The sequence below is a fragment of the Cupressus sempervirens genome, chromosome 6, assembly GCF_028749045.1.
Source record: "Cupressus sempervirens isolate cs-2001-9-10 chromosome 6, ASM2874904v1, whole genome shotgun sequence".
Lineage (NCBI taxonomy): Eukaryota > Viridiplantae > Streptophyta > Pinopsida > Cupressales > Cupressaceae > Cupressus > Cupressus sempervirens.
In genome coordinates this window covers 165,704,623-165,725,549 of record NC_143123.1, presented here as the reverse complement: position 1 = coordinate 165,725,549, position 20,927 = coordinate 165,704,623, and positions in this window count along the sequence as shown.

The following is a 20,927-nucleotide window of genomic DNA, read 5'->3' as shown; positions in this document are numbered from 1 at the left end:
TGCCAAGAAGTAGTAGAAAAAGTTTTGACACAAATAATGGGAAACAAAAGTACGAAGACCTCAAGTGATGAAGTTATCCAAAGTCTAAATTCAGTGAATTCATTCAACCTTGTTAAGCAAGTTGAAGAGGAAAGTGAAGATTTAAATGTATCATACAGTGATACCTCTTTAGATGGTGGAGGTTTATCTTCTCCTCCTCCTGGGATGATTAAAGTTTAGAGAAGAAGACGATATGTTAAAGGTAAAGGATGGACCTCAATAGTCATTCATCTGAAACCTAAGGTTGAACAAATCACTGAGCTAATAGAGGAAATTCAAGAGGAGCAAGAAAAACACACTCTTCCTCTATCCATGGGGTATGAAGGAGGTTCATCAATCCCTACACAAGAAAAGTTACAATGGGTGCCCAAGAAACAGCCGTTCAAAGCTCAAGTGAAAGAAAAGTTAAGGACAAATAAGCACAAAGTCAAAAAACCCAAGGAAAATATAGTTTGGACACTCCCCTTCGATGGGTCCAGATGCAAATCAAGAGCCGGTGCAGGTATTGAACTAATCAACCCAAAAGGTAGGTCTTTCTATGCTGCTTATCGATTGCAGTTTAGATGTACTAATAATGGCGCAGAATATGAAGCCTTGATTCGAGGACTTCTCTTTGCATTGGAAAAAGGAGTTACTGCTCTTATAATCGAAGGGGATTCTCAACTAGTGATAAGACAAGTAAAATCCATATACTCATGCAACGACAAAAGATTAATCGCTTACAGGAAAAGGGTATGGGATATAATGGATGACTTTGAAGCTCTGAACATCAAATCCATTCCAAGAAGAAAGAATGTGGTAGTAGACGCCCTTGCAATTTCAGCCAGTGCTTTACAACCACTAGAAAGAACAAAGTTGAAAAGATTCTCAGTTGAATTAGTTTCCATTCCTACCATTCCCAATAATATCACAAACTTTCAAGTCTTTCAAGATGATCAACATATACTTGAGTTTATTATGTGCAATCACCATTTCCAAGCACAAGAGATTGATCATACACCTGAAGACAAGCTCGAAGATGATGAGCTTGAGGATGATGATGGAATCCTTAATTTGAAAACCAACAACATTCTGAAAGGGATGGTTGAACTTGAACGCATCTTCGACCGTGATGAATCAGCACTCCATAGAAGGGAAACTCAAGACAAAGGAATCGAAGAATGTGACTCGTACAATTTAGGCATTGATGAAGAACCAAAAATGGTGCAAATAGGAAAAGCATGCAACCAAAAGGAATGGGATGACATGCTCAAGTTGCTCATGGAGTATAAAGATGGCATTGCTTGGAGCTATGAAGAATTAAAAACTTATGATCCTGAGATTATCACACACGACATCCCATTGAAGCTAGATGCTAAACCTTTCTGGCAAAGACAACGACCGGTAAATCCAATAATTGAACCATTGATTATGAAAGAAGTCAAAAAACTACTAGATGCTAAGATCATATTCCCTATTCGTCATTCCACCTGGGTAGCAAATTTGGTCCCTGTATGGAAAAAGATCGGACAGATTCGCCTTTGTGTTGACTTTCATGACTTCAACTTGGCATCTCAGAAGGATAACTACCCTCTACCCTCGTTAGATGAAGTGTTGAAAATCATTAATGGTTCAAAGATGATGTCATTTTTGGACGGTTACTCAGGATATAACTAGGAGATGGTTGATGAAGAAGATAGGATAAAGATTGCTTTCATGACCAAGTGGGGAATGTTTGCCTATAGAAGGATGCCTTTCGGGTTGATTAATGCGGGAGCTACATTTCAACGAGCAATGGATGAAGCCTTCAAAGGATTGATAAATAGGTGTATAGTCATCTACATGGATGACTTGACTATCTTTTTGAAGAATCAAAGTACTCATATTGCTGATCTAAGGCAAGTATTCAATAGATGTCACAGGTATGGCATATCACTCAATCCTAAGAAATGTTCGTTCGGTGTTACTAAGGGAAAGCTCTTGGGACATGTCATTTCTGAAGTTGGAATTTCCATTGATCCAGATAGAGTTGAGTCTATTTTGAAGTTAGCACCTCCTCATAGCCAGAAGGAATTGAAATCTTTTTTTGGAAAGATAAACTTTGTATGCAAATTCATAAGTGGTTTCACAGAGATAGTGCGCCCCCTCAATGATTTACTCAAAAAAGGGGCTAAAATAGAATGGGTACCAGAGATAAAGAAATCCTTCCAAGATATTAAGGTTGCCATCTCCACAGCCCTGATTTTGGTAAGTCCAAATTATGGGTTACCTTTCAAGATCCATTCCTTTGCTTCCGAACATTCTTGCGCAGGGATCTTGACACAAAACAGAGAAAAGGAGGATGAACAACCCATTTCTTTCATGAGTTCTCCCCTAAAGAACGCTGAGTTAAAATATTCAAATCTTGATAAATAGTCCTTTGTGTTAATCAAGGTAGTAAAGAAGTTTCGTCACTACATACTCAGAAGTAAGGTGTATGCAATTGTACCTGACCCAGCAGTAAAAACACTTTTGATGCAGAATGAACTTGGCGAAAGAAGAGGAAAGTGGATGGCAATACTTCAAGGATTTGATCTAGAGATTCAACCTATGCAATTAGTCAGAGGCCAAGGATTATCCAAAATGATCGTTGACAACCAAGAAGGAAGTCAAAAGGAATTCAAATTTGATTATGAAACTGATGAAGATGATCTAAAGAGGATGGTTGTGTCACAAGTTGACATCAATCAAGGTGTTGTGATAGATGTGTGGTACCAGGATATTGTCTATTATCTCCTACAAGATCAATGCTCCAAGTGGATGAACAGTTCGCAACATAGGGGACTTAAGATGAAATGCGAGTCTTACAAGTTACTTGGTAACAAGTTGTATAAAAGGAACTATGAGGGGATTTATTTGAAATGCTTAGGATGTGAAGAAGCTAAGGATGTCCTAGAACAGTTTCATGATAAGTATGGTACAAGACATGATTCAGCTGAAGCCACAGCGCACATGATTTTAAGATCGGGTTATTTTTGGACCTCAATATTCAAGGATACGTTTGAACATGTGCGTTCCTGTCATACATGCCAAACTAGTGCTAACAAAGAGAGGCACTGAACAATGCCACTGTAACCAGTATACGAGGTGCGCCCTTTCGCAAAGTGGGGACTGGATTTCATTGGTCCAGTGAACCCACCATCATCAACTGGACATGTATTCATCCTTACAGCTATCGATTACTGCACACGATGGACGGAGGCTGAGACTTTCAAAAATTGCATTGCTAAGGTGGTGACAGACTTTTTGGAAGAACATATTGTTACCAAATTTGGAATGCCATTTGCTCTTGTATGCGACAATGGATCTGCATTTTTGACACAATGGGCATTTGAAAACAAAGTCATCATCAGATTCTCTTCAAATTACTACCCGCAAGGAAATGGGTTAGCGGAGTCTACAAACAAAAATTTGATCACTATGATAAAATGACTATTGAAGGAGAACCCTAGGGATTGGCATACACAATTGAAATATGCCTTGTGGACAGATCGGGTCAGAGTAAAAAAGGCCTTGGGTACTTCTCCCTATTTACTTGTTTACAGGAAAGAATCGGTATTCCCGCTCAATCTCAAGATTCTTGTTTTAAAATTCATGAGTGGGTATGTTGATGACACTAACAAAGTACAAATCCGATTGATGAATCTTCTAGAAATGGAGGAGAAATAAACAACTACATTAGAACACATGGCTAAACATCAAGCTGTTTTCAAGAGATGGGTCGACAACAGGGCCACGATAAAATCCTTCAAGATTTTTGACCTAGTCCTACTTTGGGATAAGGCGAGAGAAAAGCCGAGAAGCCATACCAAGTTTCAATGCTTGTGGATAGGCTCATATCAGATTGCAAAAATTCTTGGAGAAAACACATTTAGGCTAAGTTCCTTATAGGGGGAGGTTCTACCTTTGCCTGTAAATGGGCAATTTCTGAATCATTATTTTGAAGCCTAAAAAAAAAAAAATTTAATTAATTAAATAATAATAATAATAATAATAATAATAATAATTAGAAAGTAAAAATAAAAATAAAAATTAGTTAAGTTTCATTTCCGCATGTAGATTAAATTTTCATTTTGGCAAGAGTGTTTAATTCTACAAGTGTGTTTCCTTTTCTCTTTTTTTAAGTTGTGTGTTTGCTTTCAGTCATGTGTTTTCTTTTAAAGTCAGGTCAGTCCTAGGGGTTAAGGTGTACTTGGGAATTTTCTCGAGATTTCACTAACCATTCTTTGGTCCCGATTTCAAGAGGAGGTATTTCTTTTTCAAAACATTTGGATGATTGTGTGTTTTATACCAATCAAGCAACATACATCTCTCATGGAATTAAAGGGACTTTCAGTCTGGAAATCAGAAGCCTAGACTAAAAAACTCTCAACACTTTGCAAATTTAAAGATTTGATTGTGTTAGGTGTTGTTCAATTTCAAGTCAAAGATGACGAGAAATTATCCAAATTCTGACCGGTTCAAACAGGAAGGGTCTCCTCGAAGGGTTGCTAAGATCATTGTTTGGCGTAAGAGTTTCTTAAAAGGTTCTAAAAGAGGAACACAAGGGATGTTCATAAGAGATCGAATCCAAGAAATGACACTAATGTTCTGACTGCATAGTCTAAGCATAGTCAGGATACAAATTTCTAAATAAATAAATTAATTAATTAATTTTTTAAAAAAAAAAAAAAAAGACAGTGTTAAGTTTGAAGGATTTTAAAGATCTGAAATGGCTAAAGATACATTGCAAAACAAAGTGTCTTGTATTCAAAAGTATTGTTTCATCAAAAGTAACGTGTTGAATGATATAGAGAAATTATGAAAAAGGCTAGAAATTAAAAGAATGTGACATCCTGCCAAGAGCCCTCGAACTGATTCTCTTATCTAGTCAAGCAATTGATTGATAAAATGCCTTCATGGAGATTCCAAATGAATGAGCTGGGAGGAGTGGAAGATTGTTTCAAGTTGTCAGAAAACTCTGATTGATTGCAGCCTGACACATCAAAAGGAATGAATACACAGAGCACACACTGAGCTAGAAGGTTTCAAGTTTTGAGATTTAGACTAAGAAGTCATCCAAAATATGCTTGGAATGTTCGAATCTTGGTTGGTGTTTGACACACATCGGAGAAATGTTTGCTAATGAAGAAATGCCTTGGTCATTTCTTCCTCTTTTTTTCGGAGCTATTTGTTGTGGTATCCACAACACACACCCCATTCCTCACTAGGAATGGGGACCCCCTACTTTCCTCCGACTCCTAGACTCATAGTTCGAGAACCGAAAGAAGGAGAAAGTCTCCTTTGAGTCAGTTAGGGTAAAATTGAAAAAAAACAAAAAAAATCGCACGCGCGCTTTGTAAAAATAAGCAAGGAAAGGGGGTTATAAAACCCCCTCCTTCCTCCTTATCATTATCATTTCTTCACTTCTTTTTTTTGAGCTAAGAGAGGAAGGTGAGAAAACTCTTCCCCTCCCTTCTCTCTCCATTTACATGCTGTTGCGCATGACACGCCGCCGCGCCACCCTTTTCAATGCACGGCGAGCACGGTCGCTACGCATGCCTTTAGGGCTGCATGCATGCCACTTCACCGTGGTGCCCTTTTCGACACGTGGCGCGTGTAGCCATTGCGCTCGCTATGCCACCCTTTTGGATGTGCGGCGCATCCAGCGCTGCGCACACTTCATGCCACAGCAACGCGCGTGGCGATGCGTGCGCCTTTTGGGCTGCGCATGCGCCACACCACTGCAGCGCTCTTTTGGACGCGCAGTGTGCACGGCCGCGACCACTGCCCTCCTCATTTTTATTTTTCTTTAATTTTATATATGATCAAAAAACCCAAAAAATTTAGAAAATTAAAAAAAAAATCATAAGTAAAATAATTTTTTTTTTTGAATATCATTTTTTTAATGTATCTAGTAATTAATAATTTTTATTCTTTTTCTTTGTGACGTGCAGGTAATACAATCAAATGGCATCCACATCCAAATCAGTAGCAAAGCTAATTGTATACAAGTTCCAAGGCATAACCCTAAAGTCACAATTACACAATGAACACTCTGAGATCAAAGACACAGAACTTGGACACACGAACTTGGGAGAATTTTTTAGGGTTTGTAACAACCCAACTTAAAGATCTTCTTTGAGATCTGCCTTAATACAGTCTAGATTGGTAAATGCAGCATCACATCCTGAGACTGTTCAGTTAGCTGAATTGATTATGACCTTATCCTGACATTTTGTTCCCGAGGAAAGGGTGGTAAAGAGCATCACTAGGGAAGTAGTCTTGGATCTATGACCTGATAATATCAAGAGAGTCTTTCAGTTACCTAGAGCTGATAAGTTTATCAGGCTCTCATATGAAGTAGCTGAGAGGTGGCATAAGGATCATCACTAGGAGGCCATGGACATCATATATTCCTCATACTTCATTGGGAAACCATCTCGGGGAAAGACAATAAAAAAAGTAGATATAGCTCGAGGATACATGAGGGATGACATTGGATATTCAATCATTCTCCTGAGCAGAGTTATGGGATTGCCTGCAGTAGGTCATCTTGCTCCATTCATGGTTAATTTCATTGAAACCATCAGACACACAAAGATGCCACTGGATTGGGCTACCACACTTAGTGAGAACTTGTGTGATTAGTTGCGGATAGTAAAGGACAAGAAGAAGTTCTATATGACTTCTTATGTGATATATCTACTTGCAGCAAGACCCACCGACTATCCTGGGTTGTACAAAAAAGGCAATATGTAGGATCCTAACGCATGGCCATATATAGTTTATCCTCATCTAGTTAAGAAAAAGCTCTCGCCGCAAAGTAAAGAGTACAAGATTGTGAATGATGCCTTTACCTTTTCCATCATTCGATTCATCGAAGGTGACTATGGAAAGAGATTGTCTGATGAGGCCAAGGCACATATCACAGCTCTCAGTGCATATTTTATCTAGTTCTGAACATTCACATACATTCAGGTTGGTGGTGCATCTATCCATCCAAAGAAGCTCCCAAGGTACCCAAATGACAAGTTGGTTTTGATGGAAATTTCTCAGCAGATTGAATCAGCCTATGAGAGAGTCAAGAAACAACGAAGGCCTTGTTGGGATTGGCCTTTTGTAATAGGGGCATATCAAGTAAAGAGAAAGTAGGATATCCCAACTTTCTAGTGGGAGTGGGAGAACTATCCTCTTGAGGAATATAACTCTCCCTGGCCATTCTTTGACAGTGTTGGTAAAGTGGAAAATTTGGCAGGAAAAGAGTTCTACCACGAGGATGTCATTGAAGATCATTGGATGAATGTCACAAATGACTATGATGTCCGTATCAAGGACTATTGTAGAATGACTTTGTATTTAGCAGAGAAGGCTCTCCATTTGACCATCCCAGATGAGATAAGGCTACAAGATTCACAAGAGCTACTAGATCCCTTATTCAATACAGATAAAGTTGGCGAGATGCCCATTCTGAATGCAGAAATTGATAGAGAGGAAGGAGAAGATATTAATCATTGAGCAAGACATGTCATCAAAATGACAAAGAGTTGGATCAAGAAACCCTTTCCACGTGATCTAATTCTAGATACAGTGATATTCCATATACATGCTCACCCAGAAAAGGTAAAGGGGAGGAAAGTCACAGTTCCTATCTTTGCGCTCCAGTCTCCTATCAGGCCAAAAATGGTCTACTAGCTTGATCGTCCAGTGGGATATTACCATCCACCAAAGAAGAAGAAAGAAAAGAGGAAGAGAGCCTCTCCTCAAAGGATCCAGACAGAGCATGTTGAAGAATAGGCCCCTTTGTAGTAACATGAATCTACTCCCCGGGACCCCCAAGACTCTAGGATTTCTCATATCCAGGTTGATTTTCCATTACCTCCTATTTTGTGAAGCCAGCAAGAGGAGGGAGAGATTCCAGAGACATCCATTCCTTTGATGAATCAAGAGCTTATAAAAGATTAGAATGAACAAGAGGCAGAGATTTCATAAAAGATTAGTGCCTAATCCATCTGTTCTTGAAACCATTCTCGAGGAAGAATTAGATGAGGATGAAATAGAGTCAGATGGGGAGGAAGAGCAAGTGCCTCTACAAGGGAGAAACCGACATGCCAAAGCTACAGAATTGGAAAGAAAGAAGAATGTCACAAATACCCCACCACTCACCCAAGCTAAAACAGTAGAGCTCTCTTCATCGAAAGATGAAGTAAAACGATGGATGAATGAGCAAAGAGAGCTAGGTGATGATATTCTTTCCATTCCAGATTTTGATTTCATGCTAGTAGGTATAGAATTGGTTGGAGATAAGATAGAGATACTCCTATAGGTGAATTTCAATAGCAAGATTGGATGCAGATGCCACCTGAGACACAAGGTCCTCATCCAACGCCCCCATCTTCACCTTAGTATATGATGGTAGATAAGGTTTTAGTGACACCTCCACCTCTAAGTTTAGAGGAACATGTTCAGAAGGAATCATCATTACAAGAAGAACCAGAACCAAGGGTTACTGATGAGCCATCAAAAGAGGCATAGGTAACGAAATGTATACAACAGCCTTCCCAGGAAATTGAGAATCAAACTATGGGATCTATGGAAACTGAGACTACAAAAGAAGAACCCTCACAATAGGAGACTCCAGGTAAGAGTGGAAAAGGGAAGGAGATAGTTGAACACATCCCTTCATCATTACCACTACTTGAAATCAGGACTTATTTGCACAAGTGGCTCATCCCCTGAAAGGTACAGACAAAGAAGTTGTCAGCCTTCAGGACTATGAAGTAAAGGATATCACGTTAGGGAAACCTACATGGGATACTTCTCAACAAATGATGACTATGGGAGTCAAAGATGTTCTTAACCACATGGAACGTGATGAGATTGAAATCAGAGCACTTCGAAGGCAAGTTGAGATCTTGAAAGCATATCTAGCTGAAGTTATTGGTCCTCTTGATTTTGAATGCCCCGAGGAGACTTTGACTACCATTCTTAAAGAAGGGGAAGGTGTATAGCTCAATCCATTTTTGAGAGCTTGTCAGGATTGGCAAGACAAGCTTGAGGATAGGGGTATCACTATAATTATAGGAAGTCTAAAATTATTGCATGCTACACAAGACAATATTGATAAGATTGTGGCAATTTTGAGGCAAGACTTCAGCATTATGGATGAGGTACGAGTTTGGAGCAAGGATTTGCAAATTCTACAAGCCATAAAAGGACAAAGGTACCACATTTTGATTGATGTATATACTGGCGAAGAGCTAGACATGATAGATGATTGGATAGAAAAGATTGCAGAAGGAAATAAAGTGATGGAAACATTGCATGATGAGATACATAGGCTCAAGGACCAAGCTCGAGAGAAAATTTTGGAAGCAGAAAAGTTATATAGTGATGCATGCTTGGATATTTTTGAAGATGAAGAATGGGAGAAGATTTTACCAGTTGAGGTAGTTGTAGAAAAATTTAGAAAGACATTAGAGGAAGCATCCAGTGATGAAGACATTAGACAAGCCTTCGGGACAGAAGAAGCATTATTAGAGTTGGATACCAAACTTGGGGATTTTGCAGAAACTTGAATTGAGGTGGACAACTATAGATAGAAGGTTAAAGATAAGTATGAGGCTTTGGATCTTCTCGATGCTGCTAAGATTACTAATATTATAGAGAAATTCAAGGGAAAATATCCAAACATATCTTTAGGATGAAGATGAACAAAACCCAGATGCCAAAATTTCAATTTTGACACTTAAAAAATTTTGAGGTTTTTGACTCAGTCAAGGCCCACAGCTCCGTAGCTCCACAGGTTTGAAAGTCCGTAGGTCCCTAGCTCTGTAGCTCTACAGCTCTACATTTTCACGTAGCTCCGCAATTCAGAGGTGCGCTGACAGTTGACTGCCAGTTTCAAAAATAGCACTTTCTATGCATTGGAAACGCATTTTGATGGCAAGTTAACTCTGACACACATCAAGTGAAGGGTCATGTTCTATTTTTGGGTGTCTCCATGCACTTCTACTTTGACTGATGGATTCCTCCTACTTTCTCTCTCATGCTTTCATTGTTTTTGACATGTAAAGGGCTCATGCATCCAATTAATGAATAAAATATGGATGGAGTCCCTCTAAGCACCAGTTAGATTACCAGTTTGTGTATATTTATTTTTTTTTAATTTTTTTTTTAAAAAGCATTTTATTGCATCAAGATATCTCTCACTCTCAACACAAATTGAGGAGACGATTTCTTATAAATACCCCATTGAAAAATGTAAAAAAGGTCGCCGTTATTATGCAATAAAATTATGCTTTTGGTGCTAGCATTCAGAGTGTAGTTATTCTTGCCTGGATGTGTCATTTTTTTATGGATTTTATTCATGAGATTGTGATTGAGCCAAAGGTTTATTGCATTGTTTCTAGTTTTGTGATCTTTTAGTTCTGGTGTTTGCTACAGGTATATGAATTCTGTTGACATAACGAGCTTGAGAAGAGATCACCCGATTGTGTCTGCATAGCTTTCTGTCTTGCATGAGCACACTTTCCATGGCCTTGTGATTTGGTGAAGAGTGAAATATAATTTGATTTGTTACAGATTCTCACCGATGATTACATCAGTGGATTCTAGGAAGTGCTGCTCCTGTTTTCATTGGTTTGCTATCGATTTCTTCAAAGGTTTAACTCGCGGTGTGTTGTGTTCTGTAGCTTATGTCCATTTAGGAATTTCACTTTCAAGTTATTTGATTTCATGTTATTTTTCTTTGCTAACCCCCTTGTTAGAATAGGACCTCATAGTAGCTACATTGTTAGAGTTGCATTCATTGAAAAATAGAAAATACAAAAACACTATACTTTTGGTGTGATATTTTGAGATAGTGAACAGATTTTACTTGAGTCCAAGGTAAAAGAGTTTTAGGAACCAGCAAAGGCCTCCTCGTGAACATTCACATTTATCTTCTATTGAGCAAATTTTGGTACGTCGCAAGACAAACATTGAACCTTAGAGTGGATCCTTAAAAAAGATTTGATTTTCAAGAGAGGAATTACACTACGGATTCCTGCCGTTGACCTCGTGCAAAATGAACACCCAACAGTAAACAACACATTTTTGACAAAATACGGTCATAACCCTTAAAATCCTTTGACATAAGTGTCAAAAAGTGAGAGATAAGAATAAAAAGAATAAAAGGGGGAGATATTAACTAAAGAGGAGATACTATATGATGTATGAGGCACAACCAACTTAGGGGGAGTTACAATAATTTTGAGGTATGTATTGTAAGTTACAAATTTTGATCAAATTTTCTTTAAAAACTCTGTATATACCAAACAGATTAGTTAAGAATGTACTCACAAGGTAAGTTAAGTGTTTTTGTCACTCATTTCAAAGGGAGAGATTGTTAACCTCATAATGGTTTTTGACACTTGAGTGCCAATACACTTAACTACTTTCTATATTGGAGCCAAGTACACCATGTATGCCAAGCCACAACAAAAGCCGAGTTAGGAAAGACTTCAGGTGCCAAGTGATCTTCATCTGCCGAGTAGTCTTCAGGTGCCGAGTGAAGTTCAAGTGCCGAATGACTTTAAGTGCCGAGCAGAATAAAGTGCCGAGCAGATACAAGTGCCGAGTCGTAGATGATACTGAGCAATACAAAAATGAAACAAGTGCCAAGTAAGCCAGTTTGTTATTAGTGTTGAGCATCTGGAATCAGCAAGTGCCAAGCAACACAGAATGTACATATCAGTTTGTAACTTCATTGATTCATATGTAAATCATTTTCATGGCCGACATGTGACGAATCTCAAAGGATTAAATGATAAGATCGAATCTTTTATTTTTCCTATGCAATCTACATGCAACCAATAAGAAAAATGACGAAGGCATGCAACCAATAGAAGAAGTGCAAACAATGAGCAGGAAATAGAGATTGAATATGGATCGTAGATCCATACCTAACCCTAAATCCTCTAATGTCTTTATAAGGAAGATGAAATTTCATTGTAAATATATGAGTGGATATACATGGGTGTGTAAGGAAAACTGCTTTCAGAGTAAGGACTATCAAATCACAAAGGATCAAGATTAGAGAAAGCAAATCAAGTGCCTCTGTTCAGCAATTGAAAGATTGTAATCTATCAGGTTTATTGTACCTAATACCTTCTAGCAATTGTATTAGAATGAAAATCCTATGGTAATAGGTTAGCTTAACAGCTATTTCATAGATCCTTTAAATAGGTGATTAAATCTTTTAACAGGGTGACACTTCATGTAAAGTGTTTGTAAATCCTCTAACCAGGTCGGTATTGATATAGTGTAAAGCCTTTAACAGGGTAGGCCTTTAACAGGGCAGACCATCAGAAGTGGTTAAAATCTTACTTCTGTAGTAGATTTTGTGGGTATCATCCCCACCAAAGTTTTACCTTCTTATTCCTAGAGGGTTTTTGGGTTACCAAAATCTCAAGTGTTATGTGGTGATTCTTATGTGTTTCTCATAATTGTTTGATAGGTTTGTATGTATGCAATCTACTTTTAGTTTAAAGATTTTAAAAACATTACTTATGATTCACCCCCCCTCTCAGAAGCATTCTTCCCATTTGAATATTCCAACAGTAGGTACATGTGTGGAACAATGAATATCAATGCAAAATAGAATACCATTTTTGATGAATTTTTGACTTTCGTGAATAGAATTTTCATTAGAGCAATGTAGGTCAAGGTCAACTTTTTGGGGTCAAGGAAAACTTTTTTGGGTTAGGAACGACCTTTATTGAGGGGTATAATTTTTCCCTAGGGTAAGATTGTGCCCCACTATCTAGATCAAGGTTGAATTGCTCTTAGGAAGACAAAAGTTTTTGGGTTTTCTCCATCTCAACATTTTCAGTCTATATTTGGATGCAGAATTCCTCAAAATTGTGCACAAACATAAAAAAAGAGGTATTTCTAGATTAATTCCATCATGAGGTATGTATCTTATCTTGTCTAATTACAAGCATTTCTAGATTCATATTACTTATTAAATTTCAATTCAGAAGTATAAATGAATAGGGTGGAGTGTTATATGCATTGTCAAAGCTCTATTTTTATCCTATTCATTTTGATGAACCTGACACACTTACCCTCTTTTCTTTTGTGGAATTAGATGCCTTATTATATTTTATGGTGTTGGATTTTCCTTCATATTATCTTGAGTGTTCACCTTCACTATTCATTTTGGTGAACCCAACAAGCTTACCCCCTCTCTTTTGTGGAATTAGATTTCCTATTGTGTTTTCGGTGTTAGATTTCCTTTCATATTATCTTGTGTGTTCACCTTCATCTTACATTTTGGTGAACTCATTTATGACAAATCTTTCCTTTCAGCGTTATATTTACATCTTGCATGCTTATAATATTATATTTCTTACATTTATAATTCAAAAATACAAAAAAATTGCAAAATTTCTTTAAAAATATAAAAATATTTCAATATTTGATGCTTTTAGTGTTACTTTGTGTTCAACATGTATGATTTTTGTTTTGAATACTTTTATGAGGCTTTTATTACAAACAAGGATAGATCCCTTAATGAGGTACATGGAAGTGCAGATGAAAATTGTTTTAATGAGATATCCATTTATCCCATTCCTATTTCATCTTCCTCTATAACCTCTTCAATTGATCTTTACAATAGGGTGTGTGCATGGTTACCTTCATGTTCCACTATTTACAACATTGTTACACCGAGAATGTTATATCCTCAAATTTGTATTCAAGCTATAGAGGCCTTTGAGAAATTTTGTTTTGAAAGTGATCAAGGTGTTAATCTCATGTGTGGTATCAAGCCTTTAATTCAAGAAATTCAAGATTTGGGATTCACTCCTCCTATCACTGGTGTGGGACTTTCTTCTATTCCTTTACCTATAATTCCTACCTACACTCCTCCTATAGTGGTTACATCTCTTTTGTCTCTTCCTGTGAGAGTTCCATCAATGTCTTTACCTACCTCATAGCCTACTTACCATAGTATTCCTTATACCTATTCCAACCCTCTTCCAACTGTGGTTCCAAGTGTTCCTCTGGTTGTGTCTTCCATTCTCACCACTTCCTACACTCTTTCTAGTCATATCCTTCCTAATCTAGTTCCTAATCTAATTCCTAATATTCATATTCCCAATTCTCCATCTGCTATTCCAAGTTCTTCTCACACTTATGATGAGGCTTAAACTATGGTTTATGATGTAGATGTGCAAGATTTCTTTAAATTACCTTCCCCTTCATATCCAATCCATAATGATATTAAAGGGAAGAGAAAAGAAACTTCCCCTTTGAGATTTCTTCATAGTTTTACTCCTCATTCTTCTATATAATAGATCTTTTCTTCTCTTGTCTCTTCACTGGGGGGCAAGAGGTATTTCTTTCAGTTCTCTCAAATCCATTATGTTTTGATTTGAGTGTAATTGGTTATCTTTTCTATATTTTATATCTATGGTTTTGTTTTATGTTTATAATCATCCATAGATTCTATTCAAGATATATTTTCTAAAAAAATGTGTTTTGTAAAGGTATCCCTTGTCTTCATCCCTGGGGGGAAAGGTTCTTCCTTCTTTCTCTTTTTCTAGGGATCTTCTTTCCTTAGCTTAGTGGTACTTATTTATATTGCAATATTATTTCATCATATTGATAGATGTTTTGACTATGGATAACCTTTTTATATGAGAGGTTGTTGTCCTAGCTCATCACCTCTTCTCTATGTTGTAAATTATGTTATTTATAAACTCTTACCCATGCTTTGGTGTTAGAGTTGTTTTCCTTATTCCAAAGATTCATTTTCCTCTTCTTTATAGGGGGCTTGATGATTAAATCTTTGTTTCTGATTGGCTTATCTTTGAAAGATGATATTTTATCTAAAGCACTCCTCTATGATGGGGTTCTTGTTGATGACACCTCTTTCTATTTAAGGATCCTTTTTCCATAAGTGGCATATCTTTTTCACGATTATCTATGCTCTTGGATGTAGGGGTCAATACCCTTCGCTAAGAACATAGTGTACATTTTTGTTAATAGGATATCTCCTTACATTGTGAAGTAGGTATGCTCTTCCTCTTCCTTATCATGTCTAGTAGACAACCATGATAAGGTGGGGGCATATATAGGGTCTCCCTTGTACTATAGTTTTTTTTTAAATTTACATGTTAAAATTTTGGAAGGTAATGCACATAAGTTGCTAAATCCTGATGAGACATACATTTTTCAATTTTCAACATGCTAAATCTTGGAAGGTAACACACATAAGTTGCTAAATCCTAAAAAGAAACACATTTTCAATATGCTAAATCTTCCAAAGGTAACAAACATAAGTTTCTAAATCTTGAGGAGACACGCATTTCATATTCATAGTGATACAAGAAGGTGGATCTATGAGTATTTTAGAAGCCGTCATAAGACACATTACAATTACAAGCATGATTTATGGGTGAACTATTACATTTGATTACCTATTTGGCTCTCCCTCTCCTTTGGTGATTCACAGTAAGGTGGGCATCTTGCTAGGTGAGGTAATCACTTCATCCTTTCTTTCTTTCTTTTTTCATGCTAGTAGGATTGGATCATGAAGCTATGTTATTTATAGTGTTTCTCTTTTCATTCTATTTATGTTATTACGATAGCTTTCCAAATATGATATTAGTATAGGAAGTATTTCTTAGTAGGATTTCCTTTACTAGTTGATTTGGGTTTGTTTTAGTACTAACCCCTCTTTTTGTGTCTTTTAGCTTTATTTTTGTTTTTCTTTGTTTTCACACCCTCGTGCATGTATGTTGAGTTAGAATCCTTAGCTTGGGGGATTTTTTCCTTAGCTAAGTGTTATTTTATCTTATTGTAAATCCACTAGGATCTCTTCTTTCTTCTCCTTTACAAGATTTTGCATCGAATCCACACTCTTTCTAAACTGGGGGGCTTAATGTATCATCTTAAAATGGAAGCACTTCCATATTAAGAATGTTTAGCCCTCTAAGTAAGTGGTATGGGGTCATTCAAGCACCTTGAATTGGTCTATTGCATGGATCTAGCTATTCCCCCCCTGTTATTCTTTTTGCCCCTACTTCCAACCCCTTTTCCACTTTCTTCTTGCATTTTTCTAGCATTTTGGACTGAGATCTTGAGATGTGTGACAACAAGGTTAAGGTCAACCTAGACCTTGACTTGATTCAAGGATGACCTTGACCCTGACCTAGGTCAAGGATGACCTCAACCCTATCCCAAGGTCCAAATTTCAAGGTTCCATAATTTTTGGATGTCAGGTTTTGAAAAGAATTTGTTTCCCTGGGTTAGCTGTTTTGGTCTTTGAAATGGTAAACTCTTAAATTGCATTTAATCTAGGTTCATTTCTAAGGCTTAAGGTTAATTGGGATTTAATTCTCCAATGTCGATCTCTCTAGAAGTTTGTGCCCTAGATCACTATATGAGGAAGCCTTCTCCTATTATTTTCTCAATTATAAGAAATCATATGATTTGTTATTTTCACAATCAAGCAAGCATTCCATCAACCATTTTCAAGGAAGAATCCAAGCCATTATCTCCATTCAAGTTCGCTATTGAAGATCAAGGATCCGTATTCAATTGTTTTAAGGGATTTGGTTCAAGCATTGAACATTCAACATTCAAAACCCTAGATCTAACCATTGTGATGGTGTGATCTTCCTTCAAGATCCTTTGTTCATCTTCAAGATCTATTCATTCTTCTCTCAAGGTGGATTTCAAGCATATAATCATGGAAGTTTTGATTTACATTATTGAGTCCAAGCTTTCACATCAACATACTTCTTTGCATTTCAAATACAATTACATATCTATTGAATATCACAGCTTCATTGTTATATTTACTTCTACTATTTGCTAGCATTCTTTATTTCAATTCCATTATTAAGATAGAAAAACATCTATAGATCCATACTTGTTACATAGAATCATGCATTCAGCATTTTTATTCATGTAAGGTAGTTTCTCTCTTTGTGTAGTCAATGCACCAAAAGGAGGTGCATTGGTAGCACTTATAGTAAAATATACTTTGAAATCATAGAAAACTTTTGTCTTATCTTCTAATATTTCTCAAATTTTAGTAGAATGTCCATATATACTTAGGACACATGCTCATGCATTTTTTACACACTAAACATTAAAAAATACAATTTTTTTTTTAAATTTGAATTTTTCCATTTGCATGAGCTCTTTCTAAACTTTAAAATTTCTCCCTATTCTTCACCCCTTCCTAAATCAAACAAATATTTGGCATTGCATACAAATTTCACCATTACTTCTCTATTCTTTGTATAAATTATAATCCCAGAATCAAACAAATGATGAACATTCTCACATTATCATGAGATTGTAAAGCCTTTCTTGGGAGCCACCCATTTGGATATTCATTTCAAAAGTAAAAGTATATAGAGGAGAATGCCTTGTTTACTATGTGAACTTGTGTAAAATTACATTCATTGTACATGATTTTAATTTGAGCAATATTTACTTCTCTAGTAATAAAATTGATATAGATGTGAATTCTCCTATGTTATTTATGTTCAAATACTTTTTGCATTTAATAGGTGGGTTACTCCCATTTTCTCATATAAACTATGAGGCTCAATAGTGTACAGTGATAGTATATGTATTCAATTTTAGCTATTTATGAAAGCCAATTTAAAATATAGCTAAAAGATATTAGAATTTTAATTTAGAAAGATCTAATCATGTTTGAAAGAAAAAAATTAATGAAAAATCTTTAACAATATTGATCACAAAAAGATGTCATATGCAGTGATTAATTTGCAAACTTATTTACAAATAATGGTGATATACTTGAAATTGGAGGATGACTATGGTACTTTCTATACAAAATGACTTTTGCATCATTCTTGTGAAGAGTATTCAGCCCAAGAATTTTTGTAAATCAAACTCAAATTAGACTACTTGTCTTCATAGATAGACGAATTTTGAAATTAAATTTTAAAAATGAAATTATGACCACCATTTTCACCATTGGGACAACAGTTTAAACTGCACCAATGCCATGTTCTATATTGCATTGCATACACACATTAACTATTAAAGATGGTCTTATGATGGTTTGTTTCATATCTCAGTACAAAGAATTTGTGCTAGTGCATATTATAAATTCTTATTGGTTTTGCAAGTTGTGAAAGACATGGGAAAATTGCATTGAAGAGAACAAAGTGTCCACAATAGGTAAAAATTAAAATGGATGGGAGGAGAGGAGTTTTGATAGATTAAATGCAAGTCTAGAGAATATGTGAAAACCTTGATGCCATAAAGAAATGTGCAGAAGAGATGAAGGTTCGATATTCTTGTGCATTGTGAGGGAGAAAATATGCAAAACATAGCATAAGTGAGTAAAGATGATAGATAAATTTTGATGAGAAGTAACAATGAATTATTTCACTTGAAGTGAAATAATTTAATGTAGATAGGGGAGAGCTAGATTTCACATGAGATAGTAAAAGGAGAAAAGGTTAACAGTTTCAATTACAATGAAGAGCACTTGGGAAATCATTTTCAGTAGTAAGGGGCAAAATCCTGATCAAGTTTTCTAAATATTTTCACCATATGAATTTTATTTTCATGTAAATGCAAGAAATAGGTGGATTGATTGTAGAATCATTGCATTTTTTATTTTTTATCAAAAGTTGTAGTTTTAAAATAGCATCCGAAATTAATTTGAAATTACAAGTGAAAGAGAGAAGCTATTTTAACAATTTTTAAGTAATTTTGGGCCCACTTAATTTCATTTTTGGGTCATGGGTCCTCGGGGGTCGACAGATACATGTGGGATTCCCCTAGGTCTGCACAGGGTCCCCCCAAGTGCATGTGAGTTTGAACCTACAGGTCCAAGCATGGACCTTAGCAAATCCAAAATGTTCCTATCCATGAATCTAGACATAGTTCAAGGGTCCAAGGTGTGAATCTAGTAAAGTAGGTGTTGGGGCATGGACAAGGGTAGGAGTTGAGTAGGGGTAAAGTTTCTAATTGTAGATTCTTTGTGTTTGCCCAATATTGGACAATGTTTTCAAAGAACAAAATATTTTCTCATAATGATAAAAAATTAAATAAATACACATTAATGATGATGTAAAAAGTGTGCACTATTACAATAATAGATAAGCTTCTATTATTAGTTAATGGTTATCTATTTGTAATCTATTGTAAATATTAGAATGTTTCTAATATTAGTTAGTCTATAAGAGTATGCAGGATATTTATAATGTTCTTATATCTTGATGATGGATCACAGAGTGTGATTCAAATGTTGATGCTAAAAAATATATACACAATCAAGCCCAGAAGAAGTTCATGCATTCAATTCAAATGGATCATAGAAATTTGATATATTTGAGTATGTTAGTGATCAAAATTGTTTAATATTAGACTAGTCTTGAGCTAGAAGCTCTTCTGTGCCACCATATGACACAAAATTATAGGACCACTCAGGAAAAAAAAAAGCATATTGCCATAATGAACTTTTCTTTATTACTTTTGTTGAGATATTCAGGAAGATTTTATGATCATGTTACTCTTTGTAGTTATAAAAATAAAAGTAGTTTTTTTCTTTTCAAAACTATTTTAGAAGGAATTGGAACTACAACTTAGACCACAGTTCCCCTTAACATTTATGCTGTAAGGACTAGATGCTACAATTTTGGAAGATCCATAACGAGCATTTTTTGCATTTAATGGATTGTTGTAAAGTATAAATTTTGGACTTACAAAAAGTACTTTTACTGCATATGATTTTCAATTGACATTTACAACTTGCTTCAAATCAATTTGTGTTGACTAATTATCCTTATAAAAGTCACTTCTCCAATCTAAATATATAATTGTTGGCTGCAATATAAAGGGAGATTCAAAGAATGAGACATATTTTTGTTTAGAGCAAGATTGAATATATGGGAGAAAAATTTACTCCTTGTATCATTAAAGTTGTATTACAATGTATTTGGATTGTGCTTTGCAAGGCTGGTGAAATATTAGAGAAAATTATTGCTTTCATTCACCAAATAATGCCTACTTCCATAACTAGGTTATCATTATGCTTTATGCACGTTTTTCTTATAGATAGATGTCAAACATTGTCATTATGTCAAAGGTGTATCCTATCAATGTGTTATATTATCATTATGCTATTTGTTGATATGAGTTTTGTTCCACTACAACATGTAGAATCAAACACTCAATTAGTGCAGTAAGGTACAGAGGTATTGCCATCATGTCCTACATCGTAGTTGGTTATTGATTTGGGAGACAATTTGGGACAACCTAATCCAACATTTAGGAAATGGAGGATGAGATCGTTTGAACATGTAAAAGATTAGATGTAGATTAATAGATGGAAGATGGTATGGATTTATCCATAGCTCTTGAATGTTTAAGTGAAGGTATGAAGAAAAGGGTAGAAAAGGTACTTCTCATGGATGACAATGATATGTTCTTGAGAAGAATTGGCAAAGTGAAAGAACCTAATATGCCCATTATAATAATGCTTGCATAATGTCAATTTTGGGTTTTATTTTTTATATAATAGTTTTATAGGATAAATTAATAATACACAATATTATAATAAATTCATGCACATAATTTTTTATAAGATATATTTATGTATGTAGTTAAAAAATAAATGTTTAGATAGAGTAATTATAAAATAAATGTTTAGATAGAATAATATAAGGAAAACTTTAGATATATTATTGATATGATAGATGTGATCTTGAAATACAGACAATAAATCATAAATGCGTTTATTATAAGAACAAGTAAAGGTAGAATGATAGAGAGAGTTGAAGGGAATTTTAAAAATATCATTAATTATATTATTAAAAAAAAAAACAATAGAAATTATATTATATGAA